At 42.9% G+C, this 15,796-nt stretch overlaps 1 protein-coding gene across 2 annotated transcripts in view; it reads right to left on the bottom strand.

The window, feature by feature from the left end:
* fbxo11b (F-box protein 11b) overlaps positions 1 to 15,796 on the bottom strand; it is a 146,101-nt gene that overhangs the window by 69,364 nt on the left and 60,941 nt on the right. The gene's annotated exons all lie outside the window — the stretch shown is intronic.

The following is a 15,796-nucleotide window of genomic DNA, read 5'->3' as shown; positions in this document are numbered from 1 at the left end:
CATAGAGGTACCAACTAGAGAAGAGGCAGTGTTGGATCTCCTGTCAGGGAATGAGATAGATCAGGTGACGGAGGTTTGTGTTGGGGAGCACTTTGGGTCCAGTGATCACAATGCCATTAGTTTAAATACAATTATGGAGAAGGGTAAGTCTGGATCCAGGGTTGAGATTTTTGATTGGAGAAAGGTTAACTTTAAGGAGATGCGAAAGGATTTAGAAGGAGTGGATTGGGACAATTTGTTTTATGGGAAGAATGTAATAGAGAAATGGAGGTCATTTAAAAGTGAAATTTTGAGGGTACAGAATCTTTATGTTCCTGTTAGGTTGAAAAGAAAGGTTAAAAGTTTGAGTGAGCCATGGTTTTCATGGGATATTGGAAATTTGGTTCGAAAAAAGAGAGATATCTACAATAAATATAGGCAGCATGGAGTAAATGAGGTGCTGGAGGAATATAAAGAATGTAAAAAGAATCTTAAGAAAGAAATTAGGAAAGCTAAAAGAAGATACGAGGTTGTTTTGGCAAGTAAAGTGAAAATAAATCCCAAGGTTTTCTACAGTTATATTAATAGCAGAAGGACAGTGAGGGATAAAATTGGTCCCTTAGAGAATCAGAGTGGACAGCTATGTGTGGAGCCAAAAGAGATGGGGGGAGATTCTGAACAATTTCTTTTCTTTGGTATTCATGAAGGAGAAGGATATTGAATTGTGTAAGATAAGGGAAACAGGTAGGGAAGTTATGGAAACGATGATGATTAAAGAAGAGGAAGTACTGGCTCTCTTAAGGAATATAAAAGTGGATAAGTCTCTGAGTCCTGACAGGATATTACCACGGACCTTGAGGGAAGTTAGTGTGGAAATAGCAGGGGCTCTGACAGAAATATTTCATATGTCATTAGAACCAGAGTTGGTGCCGGAGGGTTGGCATATTGCTCATGTTGTTCCATTGTTTAAAAAGGGTCCTAAGAGTAAACCTAGCAATTATCCGCCTGTGAGTTTGACGTCAGTGGTGGGTAAACTGATGGAAAGCATTCTTAGAGATGGTACATATAATTATCTGGATAGACAGGGTCTGATTAGGAACAGTCAACATGGATTTGTGCATGGAAGGTCATGTTTGACAAATCTTAGTGAATTTTTTGATGAGGTTACTAGGAAAGTTGACGAGGGTAAAGCAGTGGATGTTGTCTATATGGACTTCAGTAAGGCCTTTGACAAGGTTCCACATGGAAGGTTAAATCGTTAGGCATTAATATCGAAGTAGTAAAATGGATTCAGCAGTGGTTGGATGGGAGACGCCAGAGAACAGTGGTGGATAACTGTTTGTCAGTTTGGAGGCCGGTAACTAGTGGTGTGCCTCAGGGATCTGTACTGGGTCCAATGTTGTTTGTCATATACATTAATGATCTGGATGATGGGGTGGTAAATTGGATTAGTAAGTATGCAGATGATACTAAGATAGGTGGAGTTGTGGATAATGAAGTAGGTTTTCAAAGCTTGCTGAGAGATTTAGGCCAGTTAGAAGAGTGGGCTGAAAGATGGCAGATGGAGTTTAATGCTGATAAATGTAAGGTGCTACATTTTGGCAGGACTAATCAAAATAGGACATACATGGTAAATGGTAGGGCATTGAAGAATGCAGTAGAACAGAAGGATCTAGGAATAATGGTGCACAGTTCCCTGAAGGTGGAATCTCATGTGGATAGGGTGGTGAAGAAAGCTTTTGGTATGCTGGCCCTTATTAATCAGAGCATTGAGTATAGGAGTTGGGATGTAATGTTGAAATTGTACAAGGCATTGGTGAGGCCAAATTTGGAGTATTGTGTACAGTTTTGGTCACCAAATTATAGGAACGATGTCAACAAAATAAAGACAGTATAGAGAATATTTACTAGAATGTTACCTGGGTTTCATCACCTAAGTTACTAAGGCTGAACAAGTTGGGTCTTTATTCTTTGGAACTTAGAAGGTTGAGGGGGGACTTGATAGAGGTATTTAAAATTATGAGGGGAATAGATACAGTTGACGTGGATAGGCTTTTTCCCATTGAGAGTAGGGGAGATTCAAACAAGAGGACATGAGTTGAGAGTTAAAGGGCAAAAGTTTAGGTGTAACATCAGGAGGAACTTCTTTACTTAAAGAGTGGTAGCTGGGTGGAACGAGCTTCCAGCAGAAGTGGTTGAGACAGGTTTGACATTGTTGTTTAAAGTTAAATTGGACAGCTACATGGAAAGGAATGGAATGGAGGGTTATGGGCTGAGTGCGGGTTGGTGGGACTAGGTGAGAGTAAGAGTTCGGCACGGACTAGAAGGGTTGAGATGGCCTGTTTCCGTGCTGTAATTGTTATATGGTTATATGCAGTAGTGAAATCCTTTCATTTTCATTCCCAGCCATTTCTGGGATCTCCAAGCCTGAATGCTTGAAACTATGCTGAGCAAAATAGTTCTGAAATGTCTTACTATTTATTACTCGCCAACTATCAGTGACAAAAATTATTTTTCTTTTTGGAACACCCACACATCTGAGTTTAAAACAAAACCATTTGCAGATGAAAATGACGTAGTCTATATAGTACAATCAAACCTGATTTTTAAAAAATTCTTTAACTGAACAAAGAGAAGGCAAAACAATTTCAATGTGTGGCAGCTGTACATTAATCTAATGACACTTGAATTTATGCTGGCCATTCTTAACTGCTAATTTTTTAGAAAATATATTTTAAGTAAAATGTTTTGGTTTTATTTCCAACTTACAACACCACCTAACACCATCCTATTGCAGCCTTACAACTCTTGTCTCTTGCTTCCCTCGGTGTTGCGTATTGATAATTTCTATAATGAATTTTCTTTTCCATAAAATATAAAATTCCATAAAATATATTCTAGCTACATTTGTACATAAATAACAGTGCATTTAAAGTCAAGGTTATAACTCTTCATAACCATTATTATCTATGCTCACTAATAGATTATCTTTTGGTTTCTGTTGGGAACAATGGTCCCTCAGGGATGTGCAGATAGAGACAGTGAGATGGTACCACGAGAAGGGAAGAACAACGACAGGGAGTTCAATTATCATTGGGACATGGAGGATTGTCTTTCGCCATAGATGCAATTACAGGGTAACAATAACTTCTCCCTGGAATCAGAGTCAAGCATGTCACCAAACGACTGAAAACCAACCTAACAGAGGAGGATAAAGTTGTGTGCACCATCAATACCAATAATGTTGGTCCAAGAAGGGATAAAATATTGTTCACATATTTTAACGAGCTAGGAACGAGATTAAAAAGCAGGAATTTAAATGTGGCTATCTCGTTGAGATAAAAGGGGCAAAGGAGCAAATGTACAGGGAAGATGATACACGTTGAAGGGCTTCAGATTTTTCTGAAGCGAGTGGGAGCTGTACCAATCTGTCAGGTTATATCTCAGCTAGATGGGGACTAATATCCTCACAAGAGATGTCACAGGTATAGAGGATGAAGAGTGACATGAAAAAAAGGCTTTACTTTTCACACAGCTTCTAGGAGGAATCTGAAATGCACTCCTGCAGATATGGTGACGGCAGGGCCCATTTTGGCCTCTAAGAACAAATTGTATAAACAGATGGTAAAGAAATATTTGCAAGATCACAGACTGGATAGAAGTATGCAGCTTGGGTGATTCACTCTGTCCTTCTACTGAACCGAAAAGCTCAGATATTTCAAGTTTAGCAAGGACAGAAAAAGGGAAAAGGAGGCAGTTAAGGCTATAAATAAAGGACGAGGTCAGGACAGTAGTGAGAAACAAACTGGATGAGCAGATGTCATGTATATTTGGAAACCATAAAAGGGCAGAAAATGTTCGTGATAATTAGAGACGACCAATTATAACACAGCATAAAAAAATTAGAGGAGCACATAATGGAAAATTCTGTAATTATGAGAGGCTTTAACTCACATCCCCTTCAACAACGGGTATACCACTTTAGATACTGTTGGGGGGGGGGGGGCAATGACCTTACAGAGGAAAATCGCAGTGGTCAGGTCTCTGCACTGAGTCTGGTTCTGTGACTCAGAAGGGAAGTGGGGAGAAGAAGCAATCTGTGGTGACTGAGCTTCAGGAACAGAAGGAGGTTCTGTGGACAAGGATGACATTTCCAGATGGTATGTTTTTTCCAGGGTGTCAAGGTCCAGACATCTCATATTGAGTCCTCAGCATTCTTAACTGGGAGGATGAGCAGCCAGAAGATGTTGGTACCAATGACATAGGTAGGAAGAGTGACAAGGTTCTGCAAAGTCAGTTTAGGGAGTTAGGTGCTAAATTAAAGAGCAGTACCTCCAGCGTTGTTATCAAAGGGTTATTGTCTGTGTCACGTGCTAGTGAGCTACTGTAAGAGGGAGGGAGGGTATCAGATTTTTCGATCATTGGTCCCTTTTCCAGGGAAGGTGGGACCTGTACAGAAGAGACAGAGACTGTTTGCATCTGAACTGGAGGGAGACTAATATCCCAGTGGGAAGGTTTGCTAGTGCTGCATGAGGTGGGGCAGGGGGTGGGGAGAGGTAGGACATTTAAACTAGAGATGCAGGTGGATGGTGACCAGAATGCCAAAACAGACAGTGGAGATGTTGTAGAAACAGATGTTATTAAGACCACAAAGCCATAATCAAAAGCTTGTGCATGTTGTGACTAATGTCCAGAGTTCCATATATTTCAATGCAAGTAGTATTGCAGGAAAGACAGATGAGCTCAGGGTATGGATCAACACATGGAATTATGATATTGTAGCCATTAGTGAGACTTGGTTGCAGGATGGGCAGGACCGGCAGCTCAATATTCCAGGATTCCGTTGTTTTAAATGCATCAGAGCAGGAAGGCATTACAAGACAGGGAAAATATCATGCCAGTACTCAGTCCAGGCAAACTGGAGAACTCATCTAGTGAGGCATTATGGGTGGAACTGAGGAATAAGAAAGGTATGACCACATCAATTGGGTAATATCACATACCACCCAACAGTCTGCGAAATTTAGAGTCATAGAAGATTACAGAACAGAAACAGGCCCATTGAAACTGCTTACTCCCATTGACCTGCACCAGGACCATAGCCTCCATATCCTTACTATCCATGGAGCTATCCAAACCTCTCTTACATGTTGAAATTGAGCTCGCATGCCCCACTTGTGCTGGCAGCTTGTTCCACATTCTCACAATCTTCTAAGTGAAAAAGCTTCCCCTCATGTTCTGCTTAAACCTTTCACCCTTAACCCATGACCTCTAATTGTCCTACCCACCATTCCCCACTTTGACATTTTACCTCTTCTCAACTGCCTACTTCTCCCTAGGTCCCCTTCTCCTTCCCTTTCTCCTATTGTCCACTCTCCTCTCCTATCAGATTCTTTCTTCTCCAGCCCTTCATCTTTCCCACCCATGTGCCTTCACCTATTACCTTCCAGCTGACCTCTTTCCCCACCCCCCCACCAACTTTTAACTCAGGCATCTTGCCCTTCCTTCTCAGTCCAAAAGAGGGGTCTCTGCATAAAACATCACCTGTTTACTCTTTTCCATATGTGCTGCCTGACCTTCTGAGTTCCCCAGCATTTTGTGTGTGCTGCTTTGAATTTCCCAGCATCTGCTGATTCTTTTTGCCCCAATAGAAAATACCTGCTTATTTTTATCCTATCTATACCCCTCATCCATCTTTCCTAATAACTCAGGTCTTCCAGTCCTGGCAACATCCTTGTAAATTTTCTCTGTACTCTTTCAAACTTCCTTCCATCTTTTCTGTAGGTGGGTGACCAAAATTACACACACTACTCCAAATTCAGCCTCACCAACGCCTTATACAACTTCAATATAACATCCCATCTCCTGGACTCAATACTTTGATTTATAAAGGCCAAGGTGCCAAAAGCTTTTTTTATGACTCCGCCTTTCCTAAACACATCTGACAAAATCTATCCCATCTAGTCCGTTTTATAGCATGGAATTCCCGGTCAATATGTGGAAAGCTAAAATCGCCTACTAAAACAACATCATGTCCTTGTAACTGCCTGTTATATCTCTACAAATTGTCAGGGAAGGGAAGGGATCAGCTCAGCTAGTAGAGGGCACCCCCGTGGCCATCCCCTTCAGTAATTGTTACCTCATTTTGGATGCTGTTGGTGGGGGGGGGGGGGGGGGGGGAAGAGGGGGTGACCTGACAGATGACGACCACAGTGATCGGGTCTCTGGCACTGAGCCTCGTTCTGTGGTGCAGAAGGGAAAGAGGAAGATGAGGAATGCAGTAGTCATAGGGGATTCCATAATGAGGGAAACAGACAGAAGGTTCTATCAGCCTGATAGAGATACCAGCATGTTGTCTCCCAGGTGCTAGGGTACGAGATGTCTCGGACTGTGTGCAGAATATTCTGAAGGGAAAGAGTGAACAGCCAGAAGTCTTGGTATACGTTGGTACCAATGACATAGGTAGAAAAAGGGAGGAGGTCCTGAAGAGAGAATTCAGGGAGCTGGGTAGGAAGCTGAAAAGCAGGACCTCCAGGGTAGTAATCTCAGGATTGCTGCCAGCGCAACGTGCTAACAAGAATAGCATGATCAGGCATATTAATGCGTGACTCAGAAACTGGTTAGGGGGCAGGGCTTCCGATTCCTGGATCATTGGGGCCTCTTCTGGGGGAGGTATGACCTGTACAAAAAGGACAAGCCACACCTGAACCCAAAGGGGTCCAATATCCTCGCAGGCAGGTTTAATAGAGCTGTCAGGGAGGGGTTAAACTAATTTGGCAGGGGGATGGGAACCGGAGGGAGGAAGGGGAAAACAGAAATAAATCAAAGACAGCGTGCAACAGAGATAATAGAAAGGACAGGCAGGAGATCAGGCATAATCACAGCCAGTGAGATGAGTTACAGGGCAATAGAGGTGAGGTGCAGTTAAAAAAGAAAGCAACAAATACTGGAATGAAAGTGTTATATTTGAATGCACGCAGCTTAAGAAATAAAATAAGATGATCTTGAAATTCAGCTGCAGAGTGGCAAGTATGACATTGTGGCCATCTCTGAAACTTGGCGAAAGGATGGCTGCCATTGGGAACCGTACATCCAAGAATATACGGTATATCGGAAAGATAAGTTAGTAGGCAGAGGGAGTGGTGTGGCCCTGTGTATAAGAAATAATATTAAATCATTAGAAAGGGAGGACATAGGATCGGAAGGTGTAGAGTCTCTATGGGTTGAGTTAAGAAATGGCAACGGTAAAAGGACCCTAATGACAGTTGTATACAGGCCTCCAAACAGCAGCTGGGATGTGGATTACAAATTACAGCAGGAGATAGAAAAGGCATGTCAGAAGGGCAATGTCATGATAATCATTGGGGATTTTAACATGAAAGTGAATTCAGAAAACCAGGCCATTACTGGACCTCAAGAGAGAATTAATAGAATGTCTAAGGCATGGCTTTTTAGAACAGCTTGTCGTTGAGCCCACAAGGGGATCGGCTGTCCTGGATCGGGTGTTGTGCAATGATCCAGAGGTGATAAGAGGACTTAAGGTTAACGAACCTTGAAGGATTACAATATGATCAAGTTCACTTTGAAATTTCAGAATGAGAAACTAAATTCCAGTATGTCGGTACTTCAGTGGAATAAAGGAAATTACAATGGCATGAGAGGGGAATTGGCCCAAATTGACTGGAAAGGGACAGTAGCAGGAAGGACAGCAGAGCAAGAATGGCTGGAGTTTCTGTGAAAAATGGGGGAAGTGCAAGACATATATATTCGAAAATAATAAGAAATTTTCGAATGGAAGGACACTACCATGGCTGACAAGTGAAGACAGAGCCAAAGTAAAAGCAAAAGAGAGGGTACAAGGAAGCCAAAGCTAATGGGAAGATAGAAGACTGGGAAGAATCAATAGCCTCTGGCACTGTACCGGATGACTGGAAAATTTAAGAAGAGTGGGTAGCAGCAAAAAGGAAACTATAGAGTTGTTAGCCTGACATCAGTAGCTGGGAAGTTGTTGTAATCGATTGTTAGGGATGAGATTACGGAGTACCTGGAGGCACATGACAAGATAGGCCAAAGCCAGCATGGTTTCCTGAAAGGAAAATGCTGCCTCACTAACCAACTGCAATTTTTTGAGGAAATTACAAGGAGATGCAGTGGATGGGGTGTATCTGGATTATCAGAAGGACTTTGACAAGGTGCCGCACATGAGGCTGCTTAGCAAGATAAGAGCCCATGGAATTACAGGGAAGTTACTAGCATGGGTGGAGCATTTGCTGATCAGCAGAAAACAGAGGGTGGGAATAAAGGGATCCTATTCTGGCTGGCTGCCGGTTACCAGTAGAGTTCCACAGGGTTTGGTGTTGGGACCACTGCTTTTTATGATGTATGTCAATATTTTGGACTATGAGATTAATGGATTTGTGGCTAAATTTGTGGATGATATAAAGATAGGTGGAGGAGCAGGTAATATCGAGGGGAAAAGAGAGCCTGCAGCAAGACTTAGACAGTTAGGGAATGGGCAAAGAAGTGGCAAATGAAATACAATGTTGGAAAGTGTATGGTCATCCACTTTGGTAGAAGAAATAAATGGGCAGACTATTATTTAGATGGGGAGAGAATTCAAAATGCAGAGATGCAAAGGGACTTGGGAGTCCTTGTGCAGGATACCCGAAAGGCTAACCTCCAGGGTGATTCGGTGGTGAAGAAGGCAAATGCAATTTCTAGAGGTATAGTATACAAGAGCAGGTATGTGATGTTGAGGCTCTATAAGGCGCTCGCTAGACCACACTTGAAGTATTGTGTACAGTTTTATAACCATATGACAATTACAGCACAGAAACAGGCCATCTCAGCCATTCTAGTCCGTGCTGAACTCTTACTCTCACCTAGTCCCACCGACATGCACTCAGCCCATAACCCTCCATTCCCTTCCTGTCCATATAGCTATCCAATTTAACTTAAGATGACAACATCGAACCTGCCTCAACCACTTCTGCTGGAAGCTCATTCCACACAGCTACCACTCTCTGAGTAAAGTAGTTCGCCCTCATGTTACCCCTAAACTTTTGCCCTTTAACTCTCAACTCATGTCCTCTTGTTTGAATCTCCCCCATTCTCAATGGAAAAAGCCTATCCACATTATCTACCCCCCTCATAATTTTAAATACCTCTATCAAGTCCCCCCTCAACTTTCTACGCTCCAAAGAATTAAGACCCAACTTGTTCAACCTTTCTCTGTAACTTAGGAGATGAAACCCAGGTAACATTCTAGTACAGGTTTCCCCCGCTATCCGAAGGTACAGCATTCCTATGAAACTGTTCGTAAGCCGAAATATCGTAAAGCGAAGAAGCAATTACGATTTATATGGGAAAATTTTGTGAGCGTTCGCAGACCCAAAAATAACCTACCAAATCATGCCAAATAACACATAGAACCTAAAATAACAGTAACACATAGTAAAAGCAGGAATGATATGATAAATACACAGCCTATATAAAGTAGAAATACTTTTCCACAATCATTACTGAACTGTTCTCCGGAGCGAAAATCTCACGCAAGCGCCGTCGGCAGAAAATCTCACGCAAGCGCTGTTGGCAAAAACACGGCGCAAGCGCTCTCCAGTAACCTTTAAGCTATGAAGCTGCCAAATCATACCAAATAACACGTAAAAATACACAGCCAATATAAAGTAGAAATAATGTATGTACAGTGAAGTACTCGGGACAGCGCCGAGCACGCTGATGATGGTGTGTTAGTCTGAGTCGGAGTTTGGGTGGTGCAGTGGCCCCCCCACTCTCCAGGCCGCTGAGCGATACATTGCCACGAAGAACACAGGGGTCCAGCGGTAGCCGGGAGGTACACAGCACATCTTTAAGAAAAAAGACGAAACAAACATGTTAATCAATTAGGTGCCGCCCGTAATTGTCGGCCCAGATCAGTGCCGATTTCCGATTGCATCGTCTCTGATCTGGGCCAACAATTACGTGTCGGCGCCACTTGATTAATTAGCATGTTTATTTCAGTTTTTTTTCTTAAAGATGTGCTGTGTGCCTCCTGGCTACCTTTGCATTCTCCGCGATTCAGTATCTGTCCGTGGCCTGGGGGTTGGGGTGGTGGGACACTGGGGTGTCATCTCGTCGCCTGTTTCCATTAGAGCAGGCAGCTCATCTTCTCCTATGACTGCCCGCCTCAATGTCAAAGGTTGAGGTTCGTTGTCTGCTGTGGAAGGCTTGCTTGACTGCTGAGCCTCGCGTATTTTTCTATCACACAGTTCTTTAATAAGGACTCAAACCATCCTGCAAATATCCCCTAAACCGACGTACCCTTTCAAAATTAAAGTCGTACTTTATCATTACTCATTCGGTTTCGATTATATCCTTTTTTCTTCCAATTGCATCAGCTCTTCACCTGTCAGTTCTTGGTGATGGGATGCCAAAACCTCTTCAACATCATCTTCGTCAACTTCCACAAGCCAAACTCACGTTGTCCTTACTTCGTTCACCATGATCAAAACGCTTAATTATGTCTAGTTTTACCATAAGTGTAACACCCTTACGAGCTCTTTCAGGCTTTTCCGATACCATAGAACTCATCTTGCAAACGGCTGCTCGCAGGCTCGTGTTTAAGCAATGCCGGCGAGAATCCGGGGGAGAGCGGCTGCTTGGGGCGCGCTGCCTTTATCGCGCACTGAATTTTTTTCTCGTAACAGTGAAAACACCTCCTGAAAGCGAAAATAGGGTACTAATGTAGGTCTTTTGTAATAGTGAGGTTTCGTAAAGCGAACGTTCGAAAAGCGGGGGACACCTGTAAATCTTCTCTGTACTGTCTCTATTTTGTTGACATCTTTTCTATAATTCAGTGACCAGAACTGTACACAATACTCCAAATTTGGCCTTACCAATGCCTTGTACAATTTCAACATTATATCCCAACTCCTATACTCAATGCTCTGATTAATAAAGGCCAGCATACCAGAAGCTTTCTTCACCACCCTATCCACATGAGATTCCAGCTTCAGGGAACTATGCTCCATTATTCCTACATCCCTCTGTTCTACTGCATTCTTCAATGTCCCACCATTTACCATGTATGTGCTATTTTGATTAGTCCTACCAAAATATAGCACCTCACATTTATCAGCATTAAACTCCATCTGCCATCTTTCAGCCCACTCTTCTAACTGGCCTAAATCTCTCTGCAAGCTTTGAAAACCCCCCTCATTATCCACAACTCCACCTATCTTAGTATCATCTGTATACTTACTAATCCAATTTACTACCCCATCATCCAGATCATGAATATATATGACAAACAACACTGGACCCAGTACAGATCCCTGAGGCACACCACTAGTCACTGGCCTCCAATCTGATAGTTTTCCACCACTACTCTCTGACGGCTCCCATCCAGCCACTGCCGAATCCATTTTACTACTTCAATATTAATACCTAACAACTGAACCTTCCTAACTACCCTTCCGTGTGGACCCTTGTCAAAGGCCTTACTGAAGTCCATGTAGACAACATTCACTGCTTTACCTTCGTCAACTTTCCTACTAACCTCTTCAAAAAATTCACTAAGATTTGTCAAACATGACTTTCCACACACAAATCCATGTTGACTATTCCTAATCAGACCCTGTCTATCCAGATAATTATATATACCATCTCTAAGAATACTTTCCATAAATTTACCCACCACTGACGTTAAACTCACAGGCCAATAATTGCTAGGTTTAGTCTTAGAACCCTTTTTAAACAATGGAACAACATGAGCAATACGCCAACCCTCTGGCACCAACTCCGTTTCTAATGACATTTGAAATATCTCTGTCAGAGCCCCTGCAGTTTCCACACTAACTTCCCTCAAGGTCCTAGGGAATATCCTGTCAGGACCCGGAGACTTGTCTACTTTTATATTCCTTAAAAGCCCCAGTACTTCCTCTTCTTTAATCATTATAGATTCCATAACTACCCTACTTGTTTCCCTTACCTTACACAATTCAATATCCTTCTCCTTAATGAATAATGAAGAAAAGAAATTGTTCAAAATCTCCCCAATCTCTTTTGGCTCTGCACATAGCTGTCCACTCTGATTCTCTAAGGGACCAATTTTATCCCTCACTATCCTTCTGCTATTAATGTAACTGCAGAAACCCTCTGGATTTATTTTCACCTTACTTGCCAAAGCAACCTTATATCTTCTTTTAGCTTTTCTAATTTCTTTCTTAAGATTCTTTTTACATTCTTTATATTCCTCCAGCACCTCATTTACTCCAAGCTGCCTATATTTATTGTAGATATCTCTCTTTTTCCGAACCAAGTTTCCAATATCCCTTGAAAACCATGGCTCTCTCAAACTGTTAACCTTTCCTTTCAACCTAACAGGAACATAAAGATTCTGTACCCTCAAAATTTAACTTTTAAATGACCTCCATTTCTCTATTACATCCTTCCCATAAAACAAACTGTCCCAATCCACTCCTCCTAAATCCTTTCACATCTCCTCAAAGTTAGCCTTTCTCCAATCAAAAATTTCAACCCTGGGTCCAGTCCTATCCTTCTCCATAATAACATTGAAACTAATGGCATTGTGATCACTGGACCCGAAGTGCTCCCCAACACATATCTCTGCCACCTGATCTATCTCATTCCCTGACAAGAGATCCAACACTGCACCTTCTCTAGTTGGTACCTCTATGTATCGCTGCAAAAAACTATCTTGCACACATTTTACAAACTCCAATCCATCCAGCCCTTTTACAGAATGGGTTGCCCAGTCTGTGTGTGGAAATTTAAAATCTCCCACAAGCACAACCTTGTGCTTACTACAAATATCTGCTATCTTCTTACAAATTTGCTCCTCCAATTCTTGCTCCCCATTAGATTGTCTATAATACACCCCTATAAGCGTTACTACACCTTTCCCATTACTCAATTCCACCCAAATAGCCTCCCTAGACAAGTCCTCTCATCTATCCTGCCCAAGCACCACTGCAATATTTTCTCTGACAAGCAACGCAACACCTCCCTCTCTTGCCCCTCTGATTCTATCACACCTGAAGCAATGCCAGGAATACCTAGTTGCCAATCACACCCCTCTTGCAACCATGTTTCACTAATAGCTACAACATCATATTTCCAGGTATCAATTTTGGGCTCCTTATTTTAGAAAGGATATAATGACATTGGAGAGGGTTCAGAGAAGATTCACGAGAATGACTCCAGGAATGAAAGGTTTACTGTATGAAGAACGTCTGGCAGCTCCTGGGCTGTATTCCCTGGAGTTCAGGAGAATGAGGGGGGATCTCACTGGAACATTCCGAATGTTAAAAGGTCTGAACAGATTAGATAGGGCAAAGGTATTTTCCATGGTAGGGGAGTCTAGAACAAAAGGGCATGACTTCAGGATTGAAGGACGTCCATTTAGAACAGAGATGCAGAGAAATTACTTTAGCTAGAGGGTAGTAAATCTGTGGAATTTGTTGTTTCGAAAGACTGTGGAGGCCAAGTCACTGGGTGTATTTAAGGCAGAGACAGATAGGTTCTTGATTAGCCAGGGCATCAAAGGGTATGGGGAGAAGTCAGGGGAGTGGGGACGACTGGAGTAATTAGATCAGCCCATGACTGAATGGCACAGCAGACTCAATGGGCCGAACAGCCTACTTCTGCTCCTATATCCCATGGTCTTAGGATCAGGAAAATTTCCTTAATCAGTATGTAGAATTCCCAATGAGAGAGTATGTGATACTTGATCTGCTGCTATTGAACGAGATAGGGTAGGTACGTGCATGGGAAACACTTTGCATCTCATAGTCATACTTCATTGATCCCGGGGGAGATTGGTTTTCATTACAGTTGCACCATAAATAATAGTAATAAAACCATAAATAATTAAATAGTAATATGTAAATTATGCCAGGAAATAAGTCCAGGGCCAGCCTATTGGCTCAGGGTGTCTGACCCTCCAAGGGAGGAGTTATAAAGTATGATGGCCACGGGCAGGAATGACTTCCTATGACGCTCTGTGGTGCATCTCGGTGGAATGAGTCTCTGGCTGAATGTACTCCTGTGCCCAACCAGTACATTATGTAGTGGATGGAAGACATTGCCCAAGATGGCATGCAACTTGGACAGCATCCTCTTTTCTGACACCACCATCAGAGTTCAGTTCCATCCCCACAACATCACTGGCCTCACGAATGAGTTTGTTGATTCTGTTGGTGTCTGCTACCCTCAGCCTGCTGCCCCAGCACACAACAGCAAACATGATCGCACTGGCCACCACAGACTCATAGAACATCCTCAGCATCGTCCGGCAGATGTTAAAGGACCTCAGTCTCCTCAGGAAATAGAGACGGCTCTGACCCTTCTTGTAGACAGCCTCAGTGTTCTTTGACCAGTCCAGTTTATTGTCAATTCGTATCCCCAGGTATTTGTAATCCACCACCATGTCCACACTGAGCCCCTGGATGGAAACAGGGGTCACCGGTACCTTCGCTCTCCTCAGGTCTACCACCAGCTCCTCAGTCTTTTTCACATTAAGCTGCAGATAATTCTGCTCACACCATGTGACAAAGTTTCCTACCGTAGCCCTATACTCAGCCTCATCTCCCTTGCTGATGCATCCAACTATGGCAGAGTCATCAGAAAACTTCTGAAGATGACAAGACTCTGTGCAGTAGTTGAAGTCCGAGGTGTAAATAGTGAAGAGAAAGGGAGACAAGAAAGTCCCCTGTGGAGCCCAGTGCTGCTGATCACTCTGTCGGACACACAGTGTTGCAAGCACACGTACTGTGGTCTGCCAGTCAGGCAATCAAGAATCCACGACACCAGGAAAGCATCCATCTGCATCACTGTCAGCTTCTACCCCAGCAGAGCAGGGCGGATGGTGTTGAACGCACTGGAAAAGTCAAAAAACATGACCCTCACATTGCTCGCTGGCTTGCCCAGGTGGGCGTGGACACAGTTCAGCAGGTAGACGTTGGCATCCTCAACTCCTAGTCGGGGCTGGTAGGCGAACTGGAGGGGATCTAAGTGTGGCCTGACCATAGGCCGGAGCAGCTCCAGAACAAGTCTCTCTCTGGCGATCATAATGTCATTAATTTCAAAGTAAATATGGAAAAGAAGATAGGTCTGGTCCACAAGTTGAGATTTTAAATTGGAGAAAGGCCAATTTTGATGGTATCAGAAAGGATCTGGCAAGTATGAATTGGGACAGGCTATTTTCTGGCAAAGGTGAACTTAGTAAGTGGAAGGCCTTCCAAAGTAAAATTTTGAAAGCAGAAAGCTTGTATGTGCCCGTCAGAATAAAAGGTAAAGCTAACAGGCTTAGGGAGCCTTGGTTTTCAAGATATTCAGGCCCTGGTTAAGAAAAAAAAGGGAGTTGCCTAGCAGGTATAGGCAGGTAGGAACAAATGAGGTACTTAATCGAGTATAAGAAATGCAAGAGAACACAAAGAAATCAGGTAAGTGTTCCCTATACACATACCTACCCTGTCTCATTCTCCAGTAGCAGATAGTTCTTTATGACCTTGGGCTGTATGTTTGGGGTCATTGTCCTGAATGAAGTGGGACTGAGCAGATGCCTCCCTGATGGATGAGAATCTGCTTCTACTTCTCAGCATTGAGGATTTCATTAATTCTGATTAGATCACCAAATCCATTTGCAGAAATGCAGACCCAAACCTGCACATCCACTGTGGTTCACTACTGGCTGCAGACACTCATCCATGGAGCGTTCTCCAGCTCTTCTACAAACAAACTGCCTCCTGTTTGAGGCAAAAATTTCACATTTTGACTCGTCAGCCCAGAGCATTTG

Source organism: Mobula birostris, chromosome 8 (assembly GCF_030028105.1).
Source record: "Mobula birostris isolate sMobBir1 chromosome 8, sMobBir1.hap1, whole genome shotgun sequence".
Classification (NCBI taxonomy): Eukaryota; Metazoa; Chordata; class Chondrichthyes; order Myliobatiformes; family Myliobatidae; genus Mobula; species Mobula birostris.
Note: the sequence above shows the minus strand (reverse complement) of the source record. Positions and strands in the feature narration are given on the sequence as shown.